This window comes from Cavia porcellus, unplaced genomic scaffold (assembly GCF_034190915.1).
Source record: "Cavia porcellus strain 051 isolate PalLab524CR breed Dunkin Hartley unplaced genomic scaffold, mCavPor4.1 scaffold_6, whole genome shotgun sequence".
NCBI classification, from domain to species: domain Eukaryota; kingdom Metazoa; phylum Chordata; class Mammalia; order Rodentia; family Caviidae; genus Cavia; species Cavia porcellus.
In genome coordinates this window covers 75,260,861-75,281,522 of record NW_026947489.1, presented here as the reverse complement: position 1 = coordinate 75,281,522, position 20,662 = coordinate 75,260,861, and the positions used below count along the sequence as shown (strand labels likewise).

General features: G+C 39.8%; 1 non-coding gene across 1 annotated transcript; it reads left to right on the top strand.

The window, feature by feature from the left end:
- The first annotated feature begins 19,590 nt into the window (after window positions 1-19,590).
- LOC111756826 (U6 spliceosomal RNA) lies at window positions 19,591-19,697 on the top strand. Its single transcript, XR_002791235.1, has one exon. It is a non-coding gene; the product is annotated as a U6 spliceosomal RNA (small nuclear RNA).
- Window positions 19,698-20,662: the final 965 nt, after the last annotated feature.

Sequence of the window (20,662 nt, the reverse complement as noted above, 5' to 3'; positions counted from 1 at the left end):
TGACAGTGTTCAGTACCTTTAGGGGGACATAATAGAATTCCTTAAGTCCAAAAAAATGGACATTTGTCTACAATACATGATCTTTTAAATTCCCAGAAAAATCTTCATTTCACTATCATTAGAATAATTATAATCTCTCTGCCACAAATGTCTACAATTTGAATCTTCAAAACCAGACATGACTTATTTTCTTTTTTCTCTTTAACATGAATTATAGAAAGAGAATGAAGTATAGAATCTAAAGCCTTGGTACACTGGGTGTGAATGGCTCTTATCACCTCTGGTCCACTTATTTCTGAATGATGAAATACACTGACCATTTCCACCCGCTGGGAGGGTCATCCGTAATGATTTCAAGAGGGTCTTACTCTTTCAGTTCTGACTTGTTGGTGTTCTCAGGGATTTATCTAAACACTAGATTGTTCTAATCCTACATTTCTCAAGAAAACTTCTTGTACTTTGATGGCTTCAGTAATACTTAAAACTTGGGTGTGGACATCTTTGTAACTTACATAGCCCTGAATTTTAGGGTTCTATGATTACCTTCCCTTGAAGTGCAACAGTTGTCAAGTGAAACTTATGATCTTAACCTTTTCTTCCTCCAACCCCATACTCCTCCACTTATCCATATTTATCAAAATACATCCAAGCTAAAATTAAAATATGAAAGATTTATTGGGTTCATTGTTTTCTCTCACTGTCCACAAACAATGTAGCAAGGCTTTAGATTCTGCACTTCATTCCCTTTCTCTAACTCATTCACTCTTTATCCCAGATAACACTATCCTAGACAAACTGGTCTTTAACTTACTTGAACTATTGAAATAAAGTCACCATTTATCGCCCTGCTTGTGTATTTCAATATCTTCCACCCCAGCAACTTTCCTTCACACTGTAAACAATTTAATGTGAAAATCTCCTCATTGCTCTTTCCTGGTAGAATACTCTAGCAGATTCTCACTGTCCCTAAGACCCAAACAAAATTCCGTTCAAGGACATAAGTGATATTCCATTGTTTGATCCATTCCAGCCTCCACAATCTCAACTGATTACACAATGGATCTCACATGCCCTTCTTCAGCAATACTCAATTCAAAGCCTTTCGTGCTTGCAGTCTTTCCTGCCTGGCATTCCCTTCCCTCCTTTCCCTCTTCACCTTGCTTGCTGACACTTAAGCTTCATGTAGGTTTTGTGTGACTTGCTTGCCTGAATCTCCCACATCTCCCCACCCTACATGAAACCCCATTTCTTTGAGCATCCTACATTCATTCTGTTACATTCATTGCCTTTGATCACTTCTTAGTTTAATCCTACAAGATTAAAAATTCCATGCAAGAAAACCACACCTGCCTTCATAACTATAGCAATATTGTCACCTTCCTTGGTAGCTGGCTTTACCCAATATTTTATTAATATTTACTTTCTGTCCTTCAGGCTCAGACATATATTTCTCTACCTTTAAAGACTGTGCAACTCTACATACATAGAGTAGCTACTACTATTAATTCCTCTCAGGATAATTATTTGCCAACTTTAACTATGTAACTCCAAAGTCTGACACTATTTAAATTTTATGAATGTAATTTTGCAAGCATGGAAAATATTATGGTATCTCAGATATACTTGAATGTTACTAATTCAGATGAGTCATTCTAAATATCTCTACACTTCATTCTCCCTGATATCATTGATATCGATTGTGAAAACTAAAAATAAACACAATTTTAGAAATGACGGGAGAAACAAAAAATTCCTACACTTAAACATCTCATTTGACTTTTTTCTGCAATATTCTTATCCTATATCATGTCATGCTTGGACCTTGGCACCTTGCTTTAATTAAGATGTTTAGTCTAGGTGTTTTGTACTGTGATTAGTCTTTAAAATAGTAGATGACCCTTTGAGTAAATTATGCTTTGTTATGTGGTGAGTCTTGTACAACAGTTGGAAGTCGTGAGAGAAAACAGTGACACCTCCTGAAGAAGAAACAATTTTACTTTAAACTATCTTCAGGCTTCAGATAACAATGCCAGCCCTCCATTGTACATGGGCCCATGAACATTCTCTGTAGATTTCAGACTCTGCAGTCTCCATAACATGAGAACTAATTTCTTTCGAATTTTATCAGTATTGTACATGTTTGCAGTTAATGTAGTTTCCTAAAATCCATCTTTCTCAATCTCTATCAACCTTTCTATATAGATATATACACTATCTTGTCATAAGAATGATTCCAACTTCTGCAAATCCTTGACATCATTGGCATATGCTGCAAAGAATGATGTAATGAATTTCCTACCTCCCTGCCCCATGAAATCAGAAGTCTCATCCTGGAGTCCATGTGAGAATCACACAGCACAGTGTTCATGCCACGGCTTCTGATTCTATAATTAAGATTTTACACTTTTACTTGTTACCCATTTAAAGTCAATATTATGGTAGATGGAATGACTTGTAATAAGGACATATCCTTTGCCTTTAAATTTGCATACTGTTGTAATTTTAATGATATGTAATTTTAAATTACATGCTATTGAGTTTTTTCAGAAAAATGAAATCACAAATTCTGAAAGGCAGCCTGTCTATGATTTCAAATGTTTCACAGAATGTTATAAACAAAACAGAAAACAGAACTTAATGTGATTATAAACAAAGCGTGGTTTAAGATTATTCAGGAAACTGAATAAAAGCCTTTCTAGCTCACATAGCAGTGATTATACTGAAGTGATATACAGTGATATTTTAAGAATATATTGCTCAATAATATGCATTAGATCTATTAACAATTAAAACTTTAAAAACTTAAACAAAATGCTTCCAAATAATTGGTAAAGCCTAAGAGATGATTGTAAAAGAGAATACTTGTCGCATCTAACCATTGTCCTACAGAGAACATCATACAATCTGGGAAAACAAAATCATCAGGCTGGAAGAACATTAAATTCCAGTTATCTATCATCCTTCCCAACTTACCTGGCATGTATGATAGTTACTCCAAGGTGCTCACTTGAGATCCTCCTCATTTTATTCAGCTCAGGCACGTGAAGTCAAGGCCACTGTAACCACAATGAGCATCTATACTACATACCTTTCATTCTACCCATGCCTGGGCTTAGGGGAACCTGAGTCCCAGAGGAGTTCAGATCCTGGAACAACTAATTAGATACAAAACAATTATCCAGAACAACACTGGGACAACTCTATCATAGTCCTGCAGCAGTGACCTATCACAGCTACTGAGGACACCTTGTGATATGTGCGGACATGTAGGGAGTTATAAAAGCTCAAGGATGTATGCTAAGTTGTTGCTTTGGAGAATGAATGTGGGTCTTTTGTGGTGGGAATGTATTTTTGGGGAATGACGAAGGATAGCTGGGGAAACCATTAAAGGAATCAGGGAAAGGACTGAATGACGTCAAATATCTAGTGAGCATTAAAGTTTTCACAAGGCGTCATCAGTGGTTTTGAAGGAGTGTGTCAATAAAAGGTACGTGCTTAGGAAACGGTTCCAGGTGGCCATCTCCTACTACACTACTCCCTGTAACTGACATCTAGGAATGATGGACAATGCTGCTGAGAAGGGCTGGCCTTTGGTGAGCTAACATTCTAGATATGCCAGGACAGGAAAAATGGGAAGTAAGGAGTGTGAGAAAAGATGAACTCCTGCTGACACCATGTTCTTCCTGCCACTGTAACAGATCACAGAGCCATGGTTCACATTGCTTCTTGCACCTATACCACATTCCTCCTAAACATGACAATCATTAGCTTAATGAATTTCTTCACCTAGTGATATACATTTTCATTCTTCAAAATTTTCATTCGCATTGGTCTTGTGTTTATTGTGTTTTATAGATTTTGTTAACATGGAAGTATTACATGAGCCCCAAGGAATTCCGCAAGATTTCAGATCTAGATCTCCTCTCCAGTTGTCCTCTGCAGTACAACAAAGGCTTCTCCTGGAAGTCAGTGTCAATACCTCCAGGCAGAACATTTCTATTCTTTGCATATTGGTTTATATTTTTTTTAAAAAGCTGGCTTGCTGATAGGCTCAACGTCAGTTCACTGAAACTGTTATTATCTCATAGCAGTAGAACACGTCTGTGGGAAGCCGCCTATGAATGGCGCCCATTTCCTGCTTCCGGGTTCTTCCCGGCCTGAACAAGCCCGCCAAATTGTCATGTCTGCCCAGTTACCCGTGACGCTAGCCTATCAGCTTGTTAGACGCGCTTCTCTGTGATTGGATACTGCTTCCCCTTATAAGAGGCTGTTCCTGCCCCCAACGGGCGGAAGAGGAACCAACGTTGAGGGTGGCGGACCTTGTTAGGTCCGGTTCGCTGTACGCAATAAAGTTTGAGAGCTGATCCTGCTCGAGTCTGGCCTCCTGTCTCCCGCAGCTCCGGTCATCTGGTGGCCCCCGTACGGGGAAAAAGGTAAAAGACTCAGCGACGTGCCTCTTCGGCCGGGAGGTGCGATTGCTGTCGCCTGCGGTACGACGGAGGACCTGGCCCAATGACAACGGAAGGCCACGAGCGCCTCTTCTCTTCACCCTGATCAGCTACGTGAGATACAGCGGTTCCCGGGACAGGTGAGTACTGGGTCACCTGGGTTGGGTGGACGCACCTAACAGATTTTGAGCGCCACACGAGTGGACGCCGGTTTTTTTTTTTTTTTCTCTTTTCTTTTCCCTTTGCATCTGTTTTGCTTTCGCTTCGCTAATACAGCCCGACAGGCTTTTGATAGAGCTCGATTGGAATGCTCAGAGGAGCCCGGAGCCACTGCCGATTGTGGGTCTCCGGAGGACCCTCAGGGCTCTAATTCTGATTCGGATTCGGAAGGCTCAGAAGAGGAGGTCGTCTTTGCTAAGCATGACCCTCCTACACCGTTAAAAGAGGAACTTAGGGCTCGGGAAGATAAAAAGGGGAACCAAACACAACCCTGCCCGAGCTACTCCGCCTTACGGGAGGAGCTTAAGCCCTTCCGCCCTTTGGCAAGTTCGCGACCCACGATCGCCCCTTTCAGGGCGCCAGGCCCCACTGCACCGCCGTGGCCGGAAGAGGAGTTGCTCCCTGGGCTGCCACCACAACCTATGGCACCGCCCTGGTTAGAGGGAGAGCTATTTCCTGGGTTACCTCCTGCGCCCCCTTCTGGGGGAGGAGGAGGACGTTCCTTCCACCAGAGGGTATGGTCGCGGCTTCCCTTTGAGTGTCCCGGTCTCCATGCATTCCCGGTACAAGTAGGAGGCAGGGGAGGAGGAGGATATCATGAGCCCTTAGAAATTAAACAACTTAAAGCTATCAAGGACGCAGTTTCAGCTTATGGGCCCAATGCGCCATTTACCATGGCGCTTTTAGAGGCATTGGCAGGTCTGCTTTTAACTCCTGGAGATTGGACCCAGCTGGCACGCGCCTGCCTCTCCCCCGGACAATATTTAGATTGGAAGTCCTGGAATGAGGAATTCTGTGTAGAGCAGGCGGCAGCCAACAGGGAGAATAACCAGAGAGAGTGGAACAGGGATATGCTATTAGGGCGAGGAGCCTTTGAGGAAGATCAAACTCAATACCCTCGCCAGGTTTATGAACAAATTAGCCGCTGTGGCCTCCAGGCCTGGAGACGGCTGGCTGGAAAGGGAGAACATACGGGTCACCTTACAAAAATTATACAAGGGCAGGGAGAGCCATTTTCAGACTTTGTGGCCCACATGCTTGAGGCCGCTAACAGGATTTTTCCAGATGCTGAGGCGGCTCACCCTCTCATAAAACAATTGATTTTTGAACAGTGCACTAAGGAGTGCCGTGATGTCCTAAGAACTAACAAAAATAGGTCCTTAGAAGAGTGGACACGCCTGTGCCGTGAATTGGGTGGCCACGGCCTAACGCCCAAAGGAAGAATATCATTGGCACTCTTTACCATAAATTTTTTAAACCTTAATCACAATAATCATTCCCCTGCCATGGAGCACAATAACCCGTCCCCGACCGACAAAGGGCTGGTGAGATGGAAAGATGTCCTTACAGGACAATGGATGGGCCCGGATCCAGTGATTAGCTGGACCCGAGGTGTGGTTTGTGTCTTCCCACAGGAACCAGGCTGCGAACCGCTGTGGGTCCCGGAAAGATTGACGCGAGCAGTAAACTCCCCACCAGTTCCTGATAAAGCACAGGAGGATAAGCCCGCGGACACAAGTCAACTCGACCCTTCTGGGACCGACGCTCAGCGCCCGAGACCATCTACAAACTAAAATGTCTGGTTTGGAGCTTTTTCTATTCTGTGGGTTCCTATTAATCACCCCTGTCCGCACAAATTTGACCAACACTGTTAAAAATATGACAGCTTGGCTGCAAGACACCTACCTACCTAAGTTTCACAATTTGTCCCTCATAGTCGGTCAGGAACTTGACAATATGGACGGTATCCAACTAGGTCCAGTCAGGTTTGATTTATCAACTTTAGGCAGTGTTATAGCCAGTTTGTGGGAACGCGTCACCTCCTGGTTCTCCTGGCCCAACCTGACTACTTGGATCCTGATTGCCGTGGCCATCCTAGTGGGGCTTGTGGTTATTAAATGCTTGTTAGATCGCCTCATACAAACTCAGCAGCAGGTTAAGATCACAGCTATGGCAGCCATGCAAATGGCAGCAGGTAGCCCATCAGGCCAGCAGGCCGCCGCATATCTCCTTCACATTGCAGAACATCAGCTATAAGAGCTGAGTGGGCAAGCCAATGACGGGTAAGATGGGAAAAGCCCTCCCGGTCAACCTAAGACAGGCTCCACTCAGATATATATGGCCTTTAAGGCCAGGGGTCCCTCCCGGAGTCAAATTATTGGCATTGAGATGCGAGACCAAGGGTACTGCAGTGCCATCCGCCCCAAAGGTTGGGGGGAAGGCAGGAATGAATGTCTATATGCATCCAGGTTCGGTTCACAAAAGCCTGGCCCTGCGAAAAAATGAACCACTCACCTTGAGCATGGTCCTGGCGCAAGGATATGCACAAAACAGGGTGATGCACAGCAGGGTATAGACCTCTACATTCTCTCATGCCTCGGCCTACAAGGTAGGCCCACTCCTAGGTGTCTAACAGCAACAAGGTCATAGACACCTTGGAGGAACCCACAGACCATCCTATTTTAATAAATAAAAAAGGGGGAGATGTGGGAAGCCGCCTATGAATGGCGCCCATTTCCTGCTTCTGGGTTCTTCCCGGCCTGAACAAGCCCGCCAAATTGTCATGTCTGCCCAGTTACCCGTGACGCTAGCCTATCAGCTTGTTAGACGCGCTTCTCTGTGATTGGATACTGCTTCCCCTTATAAGAGGCTGTTCCTGCCCCCAACGGGCGGAAGAGGAACCAACATTGAGGGTGGCGGACCTTGTTAGGTCCGGTTCGCTGTACGCAATAAAGTTTGAGAGCTGATCCTGCTCGAGTCTGGCCTCCTGTCTCCCGCGGCTCCGGTCACACGTCCTCTAAGAACAGCACACTCCTGATGAACCCTTGTGAGTTCTGCCCATCTCTGCTCTGGACATGGCTGTAGAAACCCATTCTGCACTGGCCTCATCAGGTTTAACAGATACAATGTTATATATCTCCTTTGATTTTCTCCTCATGATGCTTACTTTTTGCTCTGGGACTTCTTTTTCTTTACAAAGAAAAAAAATCATGGAGCATCTCCTCTGCACTCATACAAATATTAGGCTTTATAATCCAGTTTGAATTAATTACTTTAGAGAGAGATGAGGATGAATTGATGTCCTTTCTTTGAATGTGGAAGTTGATTTTCCCAGGATCATATCTATAAGTCTGAATTAACTTGTATCTGTGTTAAAAATCAATGCATGGAGGAGCATGTGCAGCCCTTGAACCTTGGCCCACACCTCCACTGTACCCTGCTTCCCATGTGCCCTTTGGATCTCCACCAGCTCACCCTTTGGCCCAGGACCACTAACATCATGGCTCCATGCCTCCTGAATGCCCTGCAGACATCCAGACTGACACCCCTCAGTCCAGGGCCACCTACGCTGGTGTGCCATGCTTCCCACATGTCCAGTGGACACCTGGAACAGGAAACCTGCTGGCCCCTTGGGCACACTCCCTACCTCCTGGACCTAATACTGATGTTGATCTTCAGGTCCCACCATTTCTCCCAGAACCTTAGATTACAGCAGATTAACTGCTAGCCTGAAGGGAGATTCAGTAACTGCCTCACCCAAATAGAAGATCTTAGGAAGTTCCAGTCAGTGTGGTGAGTATACCCCCAAAATAGAGGTATAAAGTGGATAAATAGGGCCAGTAGCAAAACTTCCTTCAACTAACTGTAAGACCTTGGTGAGTCTGGCAAGAGTGTGGGTGACTCCTTCTTGCACACAGAGAATATTAGATGAGGTGAGGATTGTGACAATAGGGACTTCCCCAACTTGGAGAAAATTAAAGGGGCTTATGTGACATACAGGCACACAAAAGGGACACAGTAGGGCCTCAGCTGACACAAACACTGTAGACAGAGAGACTTGGTGACCCGGAATAACCTGAAGACAAAGTAATAGCAGGAAGTAAAAGTTGAACTACATTAATACTACTAGCTTTATCAGCCCAGAAAGAATATAAGACTCACCCAACAGGCCCTGCAGTGGGAAGTCAGGTGACTGGCCCACCTCTTCATTGAGAGACATAGTAATTGGACAAATATCAACCTTATAGTAAGACTCCAAGTTACACACTACCAACAATTCACATGAGGGGGATTGAAGGACCAAATATTAACTCAAAAGGGGAAAATGGCAAAACAAAAAAGCAAAATGCAGTCTCAAATATATAGTCTACCAGGAGCAAGTATTGGAGACATTGAAATAGAGGACCTCAAAAGTAACACACCAGAAATCTCTGAAAAGATAGTGAGTGAGATAAAAAAAAACCCAGGAGGCTAAGGCTATTGAAGAAATCAAATTATAAGTAATCTCTCATGTAAAGACAGAAATAATAACCTTAGTAAAGGAGTTGCTCAGCACAGCTAAAGAAGAAATAGATTTTTAAAAAAAAGTACAAGTGCATGGGAAACTGATTGAAACCTTGAAAGAACAATATAGAATACCAGCAGAATTCATGAAACAAACGCAAAGGAACACCAAAGAAACAAAAAATTCTATTCAAAGCTGGAAAAACTATTTAAACAAAGCTGAGGATAAGATTTTGGACCTTTAAAAGATGACGGATAGACAACAACTGGCTACAGAATCTCTCTGAGATAGTCAACTTAGAATTCAACATGAGGCAGAGTGGGGAGCCCCAAACAGAGAGAGATGAATTCTTTCATCCCAAGAAGAAATTAAGGTGACTTGCCGACCATTCAAGGTCCCACTGCAACTTGTCGAGCTGTCTGACGTCCCACCACTTCAACTCATTGGAAGCAAAGTCATATTGAGTTCAGGTATTGTGGAGCAGAAGAGAGGGCTGAGTTGGCAGGGTGCCTACATTGCCCTGTGGCGAGTGATGGGAGTGGGGCCATTCCATAAATAGGGGAGTTCCAGTGGATGACATTCTGGAAACAGGCAGAACTGGCAAGTACAAGGGTGGGCAGTGACTTCAGTCAATTTTTTCCTTCCCAAATGGGATTGGTGGAGTAAGCTAGACCTGGGTCACGTGACCTGGTTGAGACCCAATAGGTTATCTGAGGCCAAGTCCTGGTGGCAGTGGCACACACTAACCATACTGGCCCAGTGGGGCCTGCAAGGTTTTTCTGGTCCAGAGGGGAGGTGGCACAAAGTAATACAGTAGTGCAGGCCACAGAAGCTTGACTAATCTGGAGGGGATGGGCCAGCATATGCTGTCCCTGTCTGCAACTCACTAGTACACTACAGTGTGAAGGATCATCTAGCCAGTGCACTTCAGAAGAATTGTAACCAACAAAGAAAGAAACTGGGGCCTCCTGGAAGAAGCATAAAAGATGGGAAGAGGAAGCAACAACAAAAAGTCCCCAAGTCCCAACCCTGAGAACATTGACCAAGGACAATACAAAGGAGAATAAGAACAGCAAACATACAAAATCAGACACAGTGCAAATGGACATAAAGAGACATATTCAGGACCTCATAGACAAGTTCAAAAGTGAAATATTTAGCCAAATAAAGCAAGATATAAGAAGATTAATAAAAGAAATACTAAGCACCCCTCAAGCAGATACATATGGAAGAAGGAAAGAACTCAAACAAAGGAGAGAAACATTTGGTGAAGAATATAAAAAAATAGAATACATGAAGCTGATTCAAAGAGATCACCAGGAAATTAAAAACCCTATGGAAAGATGTCAAATCAGCTGGAAACTAAGGATAGATTATCGAAACTGGAGGACAATTTTGCAATGTGGGAGTATGAAAGGTCAAACTTTTTAAAAATAACAAGCAAACAAGCAGTAACAATACAAAGGCTAAAAGATGACAAAAGGATCTATAACTTGAGAATCAAGAATGTAAGTGAAGAAGCTGGGGGTACAAACAAAGGAACTACAAAAGCTATTCACAGAAATAATTAAGGAAAACTTCCCAAACATAGGAAAAGGAAATGGTATTCTGATATATGAGGCATACAGAACCCCAGCCACCTACAACCAAAACAGAGCTACACCCAGGCATATAATAATCAAGATCCCAGAAATTCAATATAAGAACACAATATAAAAGCTGTTAGAGACAAGAAACAGATAACCTATAGAGGAAGGCCCATCAGAATAATGGTAGACTTCTAGACACAGACCATCAAATCAAGAACAGCCTAGAATGAAATATTCCAAGCCCTGGTAGAAAATGACCTCCAGCCCAGATTGATATACCTTGCTAAACAGTCTCTAGAAGTTAACAGAGAAACAAAATGCTTCCAAGACAAAGAGGAACTTGGGAAATTCACAACCACCAATCCAACTCTACAGAGAATACTTCAGGTCATTCTAGAGAGAGAGGAAAAGTACTAGGATTCCAGGAACAGTGGCAGAGAGGCCTCAATGAACGGAGCAGAAAACAGAATGAAGAAGATAAGCAGACAATTGATGGCAAAAAAAGAACATAACAGAAATGAGGCAGACAAGAGTTTATTCAAAACTGATATGATTGAGAGTATCAAGTCTGAGAGTATAGGCAACTACATTGAAGATGACAAGACGCTATGATACAAATTCTGGTGTGATAACTGCCATTTTTGAAGTTGTATACTATATACAAAGTTGTGTTTTTATTAATACTGTTATGTGCTGACATATTCAATTATACTGTGTCTGATGATATAGCCAGTTCTATTGGAGATAACAAGAGACAACACAGGAACCATTATAGAACGATTTGTACAATGGTCTTATATGTTTATTTCATTTCATATGTGTATAGGAATATGTTTTGTTTTGTCTTGCTTTGTTTTGTTTCTCCCTCTAATATAGAAAGGATAGAAATACATGTTAAGACTCATGCATGTGTAGAATCTATAAACAGTTTATGAGAACTGATCATATGACACGTGATGAACAGATACTTTGAAAAAAAAGAGACACTAAAACACTCAATGCTGATCCTGGAGTGTCATAATGTGAAACCCAGAAATAGTATTATTCTTTGTTCAGAGTGATATTAGCCTGCTTGGATTTAGTCAATCACAATATAATTGAAGATATGGATAACAGCATGTATGTTTAAATGTATAAGATTGGGAGAACTGCTGAGCTCCCGATGGGTGGGCGGGCCCACACTATCACCCGAGCCCGGCCTGCTTTGCTGCCACGCCTGGCCATCAGTGTGCAGAGGAGGAGCTGGGAAGATCTGGGGTGCCTTCATCGGCCTCTCTGTGTGTCTGGAGGACTGTGAATATCTCCACCAGACTGTTGGAGTCCCTCCAGGCTCCCAGGTGCAGTGAAGGGGAGAGGTGGGTTTGAGGCTTCTACATCCGCCTCCCCATCCCGGTTGCACTTGGAGAACTGCTGAGCTTCCGACGGTGGGCGGGCCCATACTATCACCCAAGCCCAGCCTGTTTTGCTGCCGCGCCTGGCTATCGGTGTGCAGAGGAGGAGCTGGGAAGATCTGGGGTGCCTTCATCGGCCTCTCTGTGTGTCTGGAGGACTGTGAATATCTCTGCAAGCAGGGAGGGATCACAGGTTCCTGAGGCACCACGGCCTGTGGTGAGTACCCTAACCCGGCTGTGATTGAAGAACTGTAGAGCTTCCAAGGGGCAGGTGGGCGCACAGTGTCCCTGAGGCCCAGCTTGTCTGGAACTGCGGAGTTCTGGGCAGGCAGAGGAGGGCCACTGGTTCTGCAGGCCCAATGGCTTGGGGTAGCGTGGTGCCAGAGTCTCAGTAGCTGCAAACATAGAAGGGGATTTTCAACAGATCCTGAGGAAGCTTTCAAATAACACTTGAAACACAGAAATATAGCAAAATGACAAAACGAAAGACCAAATTACAACCTCAAACCTCCAGCCCATCTCAAGAAACCCTAGGAGAGATGTATATGGAAGAAAATATATCCCATCCACCTCATATATCGGACACAATAGCTACTGAAATTGACAAGCAACTCCAGGAAGCTTTAAAGAAATTCAAACTCAAAATAATCTCCCAGATAAAAGAAGAAATGATAAAAGAAGTGAAAGAGATACTAAATATATCTAAAGAAAACACAGATAAAAAATTGGAGGAACTAAACAAAAAGATAGAATCCCTAGACGAGCAATATAAGAAACAAACAGAATACATAATGCAGATGCACAGAGATATACAGGAAATAAAAAACTCCACTGAAAGTTGTAAAAACCGCATTAATGAAAGTGAAGATAGAATTTCAGACCTTGAAGACAGGATTGCAGCTAGTGAACAGGAAAGGAAAGATCTCTTGAAAATAACAAGGAATCAGGAAACAACAATTCAACAACTGCAAGACGATGCAAAGAAAAATAACATAAGAATGATAGGGATTAATGAAAGAGAGGGAGACAACATGAAGGATGTCAGGAGGATATTTAGAGAAGTAATAGCTGAAAATGTCCCAAGCATGAGATCAGAAACTGACATCAGGATCAGTGAAGCATATAGAACTCCAAATAGTCATAACCAAAATAAAACTACAACCAGGCATATAATAATCACCATCCCAGAAATCCAACACAAGAATAGATTATTAAAAGCTGTCAGAGAGAAAAGACAGATCACTTATAAAGGAAAACCTATCAGAATCACAGCAGACTTCTCAGCACAAACGATAAAGTCAAGAAGAGCATGGAGTGAAGTATTCCAGATCCTAAAGCAAAATGATTTCCAACCTGGACTGATATATCCTGCAAAACTATCATTTAAAATAGATGGTGAAATACGATACTTCCATGACAAAGAACAGCTGAAGAACTTCATGAACACCAAACCAACCCTGCAAAAAATATTGAAAGACAGTTTAGATACACAAAGGAAAAAACCACTAAGCAAAGCAAATAATTAAACAGAACAGAAAGATAAAGATGCAACAGCAGAGAGATAACATTCCTACAATTAACCAGCATTTAACAGTAATAACCATTAATGTAAATGGTCTCAATGCACCAATCAAAAGAAACAGACTAGCAGAGTGGATCAAGAAACAAAATACAACCACATGCTGTTTACAGGAAACCCATCTAACCCAGAAGGATACTCACAGACTGAAAGTCAAAGGATGGAAAACAATTCTTCATGCAGCAGGAATCCAAAAAAAGGCAGGAGTAGCCATTCTGTTTGCAGACAACGTGAACTTTAAACCAACAATGACCATAAAGGACAAAGAAGGTCACTACATACTCATTAGGGGAAAACTCCAAGAGGAAGAGATAACTATCTTAAATATATACGCACCAAACTCCAGAGCACCCAGTTATATAAAACAATTATTAACAGAAATGAAGACTCAAATTATCAGTAACACAATTGTAACAGGAGAGCTTAATATGCAATTGACACCAAGGGACAGATCAGCCAGACAGAAAATGAGCAAATAAATAACAGAACTGAATCACACCTGCGAACAAATGGATTTGATAGACATATACAGAATGTTCCACCCAACAACATCAGAATACACATTCTTCTCAGCAGTACATGGATCATTTTCTAAAATAGACCATATATTAGCTCACAGAACATATTTAAACAAATGCTAAAGAGTTGAAATCATCCCTTGCATGTTATCGGATCATAGCGCTCTGAAATTAGAAATTAATGATAAAAGATACTGCAAAAATCCCACAAACATATGGAAACTGAATAACACACTCTGGAGTAATCAGTGGGTCACAGAAGAAATTAAAGAAGACATTAAACAATACCTAAAAGAAAATGAAAATGCAGATACAACTTACCGGAATCTGTGGGATGCAATGAAAGCCGTCCTGAGAGGAAAATTTATTGCACTGAGTTCCCACATCAGGAAAATAGAAGGAATACAAATAAAAAACTTGATGCTACACCGCAAACAGCTAGAAAAAGAACAGCAAGTCAAGCCCAAAGCCAAAAGAAGAGAGGAAATTATAAAACTCATAGCAGAAATCAATGCAATAGAGACTAAGAAAACAATCCAAAGAATCAACGAATCAAAAGTTGGTTCTTTGAAAGAATGAATAAAATTGATAGGCCCCTAGCCAACCTTATTAAAAAAAATGGAAGAAAAAGCTCAAATTCATGCAATAAGAAATGAAAAAGGAGAAATCACGATAGACCCAATAGAAATACAGACGATCACCAACACCTATTTCGAAAACCTCTACTCTCAAAAGTTTGATAACACAGAAGAAATAGACAGATTCTTAGAAGCATATGAAGTACCAAAGCTAGATCAAGAGGATGTAAAACTGTTGAATAACCCAATCTCTGCTAATGAAATTGAAAATGTAATTAAGTCCTTACCCACCAAGAAAGCCCAGGCCCAGATGGATTCACTGCAGAATTCTACAAGAAATACAAAGAAGACCTAATGCTGACACTCCTCAAACTATTCAATGAAATTGAAAGGGTAACAATCCTTCCTAAGTCATTCCTGGAAGCAAATATTACTCTAGTACCAAAACCTGAGAAAGACTCAACTATAAAAGAGAACTATAGACCAATCTCCCTAATGAACACAGATGCAAAAATCCTCAATAAAATATTGGCAAATAGGATGCAGCAAATCATCAAGAAGATTATACACCATGACCAAGTGGGATTCATCCCAGGAATGCAAGGATGGTTCAACATACGCAAATCAATCAATGTAATCCACCATATCAATAAAACCAATAATAAGAATCACACGATCATTTCTATAGATACAGAAAAAGCCATTGACAAGGTCCAACATTTATTCATGATAAGAACTTTACAGAAAATTGGAATAGATGGTCTTTACCTCAATATAATAAAGGCCATTTATGACAAACCAACAGCCAGAATCATACTAAATGGCCAATAATTGATAGCCTTTACTTTAAAATCGGGCACAAGACAAGGATGTCCTTTATCACCACTCCTATTTAATATAGTACTGGAAGTACTAGCCAGAGCAATTAGGCAAGAAAGAGAAATAAAATGGGTAAAGATAGGAAAAGAAGAAGTTAAATTATCATTGTTTGCAGATGACATGATACTCTACATAGAAGACCCCTTAAACTCCATTGAAAGACTCTTAGATACAATAAATAAATTCAGTAATGTGGCTGGATACAAAATCAATACTCAGAAATCAATAGCATTCCTATACAGGAACAACAAAATCACAGAGAGGGAAATAAGAGAAACTGACGATTCACATTAGCAAACAAAAAAATGAAATATTTAGGAATTACTCTTACAAAAGAAGTGAAAGACTTATACAGTGAAAATTATACTACACTGAAAAAGGAAATTGAAGATGATCTCAGAAAAAGGAAAGACATCCCTTGATCATGGATAGGAAGAACAAACATTGTGAAAATGGCCATTCTCCCAAAACTGTTATACAGATTCAATGCAATCCCAATAAAAATACCTTCAACATACCTTATAGATCTAGAGAAATCACTCCTAAATTTCATCTGGAACCAGAAGAGACCTAGAATCGCAAAGGCAATTCTAAGCAGCAAAGACAAAGCAGGAGGCATCACAATCCCTGACTTGAAGGTATACTACAAAGCAACAGTAGTAAAATCAACATGGTATTGGAATCAAAACAGAACTGAATATCAATGGAATAGATTAGAAGATACAACCACAACTGCAAACACACTCAACCACCGTATCTTTGATAAAGGAGCCAAGCAGGTTCACTGGAAGAACGACAGTCTCTTTAATAAATCGTGCTGGAAAAACTGGCTCTCCATTTGCCAAAAACTAAAGCTAGAACCATGTCTATCACCATGTACTAAATTAAAATCTAAATGGGTCAAAGATCTGAATATTAAAACAGAAACACTAAATCTATTGGAAGACAAATTAGGTAGAAACGTTGGAGACATAGGAGTAGATAAAGAATTCATGAACAGGACTCAAACCGCACAGGAAATACTTCCCAGAATCAATAACTGGGACCACTTCTTATTAAAATGTTTCTGCATGTCAAAAGAAATCTCCAGCATAGTGAAAAGAAAACCCACAAACTGGGAAAAGATTTTAGTGAACTCTCTCTCAGACAAGGGACTCTTGTCTAAAACTTATGAAGAAATAAAAAAAGTCAGACCTCCAAAATTCAAAGATCCAATCCAAAAATGGGCATCTGAGATGAATACGCAATTCTCAGATGAAAAAATGAAAATGGCAAATAATACATGAAAAAATGCTCATCATCATTGGTCATTAGAGAAATGCAAATTAAAACCACACTGAGATACCATCTCACTCCTGAAAGAATGGCCAGGATCAAGAAAACCAACAACAAATGCTGGAGAGGCTGTGGGGAAAAAGGAACTCTCCTGCACTGCTGGTGGGAGTGTAGACTGGTACAGCCTTTGTGGAGATCTGTCTGGAGATTTCTCCAAAAGTTGGGATTGGAAATCCCATTTATTCCAGCTATTCCACTTCTAGGCATATTCCCAGAAGAACTGAAAGCATCATACCACAGTGATATATGCACACTATATTTATAGCAACACAATTTGTAATCGCCAGATCTTGGAAACAACCCAAGTGTCAATCAACTCAGGAATGGATAAAAAAGTTGTGGTATTTCTATACAATGGAGTATTATTCAGCTATAAAGAAGGATCACATTGAGATATTTATTAATAAATGGGCGCAGCTTGAGACCATACTCATAAGTGAAATAAATCAATCTCGCATGTGTGAATACCGAATAGTTTCCCTAATGTAAGTAATGATTCAAATATATAAAAATATGTGGTAATCATGATTCCCCATTATGTGGCCTTGAAGCCTTATAAAGTTTTCACTCATTAATTAGAAAGGCTTTATTCTGGGCTTCTTGATATGGAAATATTTGAAGCTAGAGTTTATGAAGTTTTATCCAAATATTTCAAGGAAAAAGACAGACACTATAGTAACTACTATTAAGTCAGGTTATATGGTGGTGAAGTACTAGGTTGCTGAAACAGTCAAGCTTTGACCTCTATTGTTATATTGTTATGTCCTGTTTTATCTCAATCTCTCCCTTATTCTTTTAAAAAATTATTTAGTTATTTCTTATGTTTGTCTTAATTAAGGGGAAAAATTTAAAAAATTAGGATATATAATAGTAACTCTTTTTGATTTCCTATTAACTTGTTTTGAAGTCCTGTAGTACTCCCACGATCTTGTTTTGACTGATTAGACTCTGTTCCATTCTATATGATAGTATCAAGTTTGAAGACATAGGCAACTACTTTGAAGCCAATAAGATTCACTAAGATGCCCATTCTGGTTTGACTATTGTCTCCTTTGGAAGTCCTGTAATGTTTACAATGCCTAAGTTTTATTGTTGTTCTCTACTGTTTTGTCCAACTTTATAATATCTAATGAGATAGACAATTCTTTTTAAGGAAACAAGAGACAACGTTGATAACCATTGTTGATAACCTTGTACTCTGTTCTACGCCATGTGCTATGTCTATCCTTGATTTTGACTGACAGCTTTGTTTTGCCATATTTGACTGTATTCTCTCCCCCCCAAAAAAGTAATAAGAACTAAGGAGTAATAAAATCCAAAATGTGTAAATTTTGTTGTAAAAAAGAGAGGGTTAAAAAAAGAACTCTAACGGACATAACAGCAATTGTGTTTAGGGGTGTTAAATAGCTGACTATATCAATGTTTTTGGGTCATTGAACACAGCTGTTTGCAGTCTCCCTGTTTGAATGTCCACTCTGTATTCTTTGATACTTTGATTTGAGCAACTATTTTCAAGATGATAATATGTAATCTATTAACAGGTGATTTCTTACTGTTATGTTTTTTTTTGTAATTCTGTATTATGTGTACCCTTACACTGCTTTGTTTTGTTTTGTGTTTTTCTCTTTTTCCTCTTAAATAAAATAAAAAAATGTATAAGATGGGTAACCATACTTTTAAGTTTTTGTCGGATAGCTGGACAGAACTGGTTGCAGTCTCACTGTTTGAATCTCCACATTTTAAGCTCCATTTTAGTATCTTGAATAACTATTTGTCAATAAACAATCTGTAATCATCAACTAGTGATTTCTTACTATTTATTTTTTCTTTGAAATTATGTATCATTTCTATTTTCTGTCTTGTTTAGTCTTCCTTTAAATTAAATTTTTAAAAAAAGACACTACAGTACCCAGTGCTGATCACAGAGTGTCATGATATGAAATCCAACAATACTATTATTCTTTGTTCAGAATGATTTTAACGTACTTTAGTTTGTTTAATCTCAACATAAATGAAGGTATGGATTACTGCCTGTATGTTTAAGTGTATAGGATTGACAACCATGTTACTAAGTTTTTGTTGGACAATTGAACAGAAGTGTTTGCGGTCTCACTGTTTGAATTCGCACTTTAGAACTTCCATTTTTGTATCTTGAACAACTATTTGTAAAATGACAATATATAAACATCAACTAGTGATTTCCTACTGTTTATTTTTTTCTCTGAAAGTATGTATTATTTATACATATTTTCTGTTTTGTTTAGTCTTTCTTTAAAAAAAATTTAAAAAGAAAGATTTTGGACCTTGAGGACAGGATTGCAATTAGCGATCATGAAAGGATAGAACTATTAAAAATAACAAAGCAGCATGAAATGACAATCCAGCGACTTCAAGATGATGCCAAGAGCAACAATGTAAGAGTAATAGGCATCAGTGAAGATGCAGGAGGCAATGCAAATCACATAACTAAACTATTCACAGAAGTAAGAGCAGAAAATTTCCCAAACATGGGAAAAAATCTAATATGCAGATGAGTTAGGCCTATTGAATGCCAAATAGTCACAACCAATATAAATCTACATCCAGACATATAATATTAAAGATCTCAGACATATAGCACAAAAACAGAATACTAAAAGAGTTATAGAAAAAATGCAATTTACCTGTGAAGGAAAGCCCATTAGAATCACAACAGACTTTTAAATAAAAACCCTCGAGTCGAGAGGAGTTTGGAGTGAGGATTTCAAGCCCTGAAAGAAAACAACTTTTGTGCTCGCTTTTGCAGCACATATACTAAAATTGAAATGATACAGAGAAGATTAGCATGGCCCATGAGCAATGATGACATGCAAATTTGTGCAGCGTTCCACATTTTTAAGCTTTCAAATAACATTTGAAACACAGAAATATAGGAAAATGACAAAATGAAAAACAAAATTACAACCTCAAACCTCCAGCCCATCTCAAGAAACTCTAGGAGCGATGTATATAGAAGAAAATATATGCCATTCACCTCAAACATTGGACATAATAGGCACTGAAATTAACAAGCAACTCCAGGAAGCTTTAAAGGAATTCAAACTCGAATTAATCTCCCAGGTAAAAGAAGAAATGATAAAAGAAATGAAAGAGATTCTGAATATATCTAAAGAAAACACAGTTCAAAAATTGGAGGAACTGAACAAAAAGACAGAATCCCTAGATGAGCAATATAAGAAACAAACAGAATACATAATGCAGATGCACAGAGATATACCAGAAATAAAAAACTCCACTGAAAGTTGTAAAAACCGCCTCAATGAAATTGAAGATAGAATTTCAGACCTTGAAGACAGAATTGCCGCTAGTGAACAGGAAAGGAAAGATCTTTTGAAAATAACAAGGAATCAGGAAACAACAATTCAACAACTGCAAGACGATGCAAAGAAAAATAACATAAGAATGATAGGGATTAATGAAAGAGAGGGAGACAACATGAAGGATGTCAGGAGGATATTTAGAGAAGTAATAGCTGAAAATGTCCCAAGCATGAGATCAGAAACTGACATCAGGATCAGTGAAGCATATAAAACTCCAAACAGTCATACCAAAATAAAACTACACCCAGACATATAATAATCACCATCCACAAATCCAACACAAGAATAAATTATTAAAAGCTGTCAGAGAGAAAAGACAGATCACTTATAAAGGAAAACTTATCAGAATCACAGCAGACTTCTCAGCACAAACAATAAAGTCAAAAAGAGTACGGAGTGAAGTATTCCAGATCCTAAAGCAAAATGATTTCCAACCTACCTGATGTACCCTGCAAAACTATCATTCAAAATTGATGGTGAAA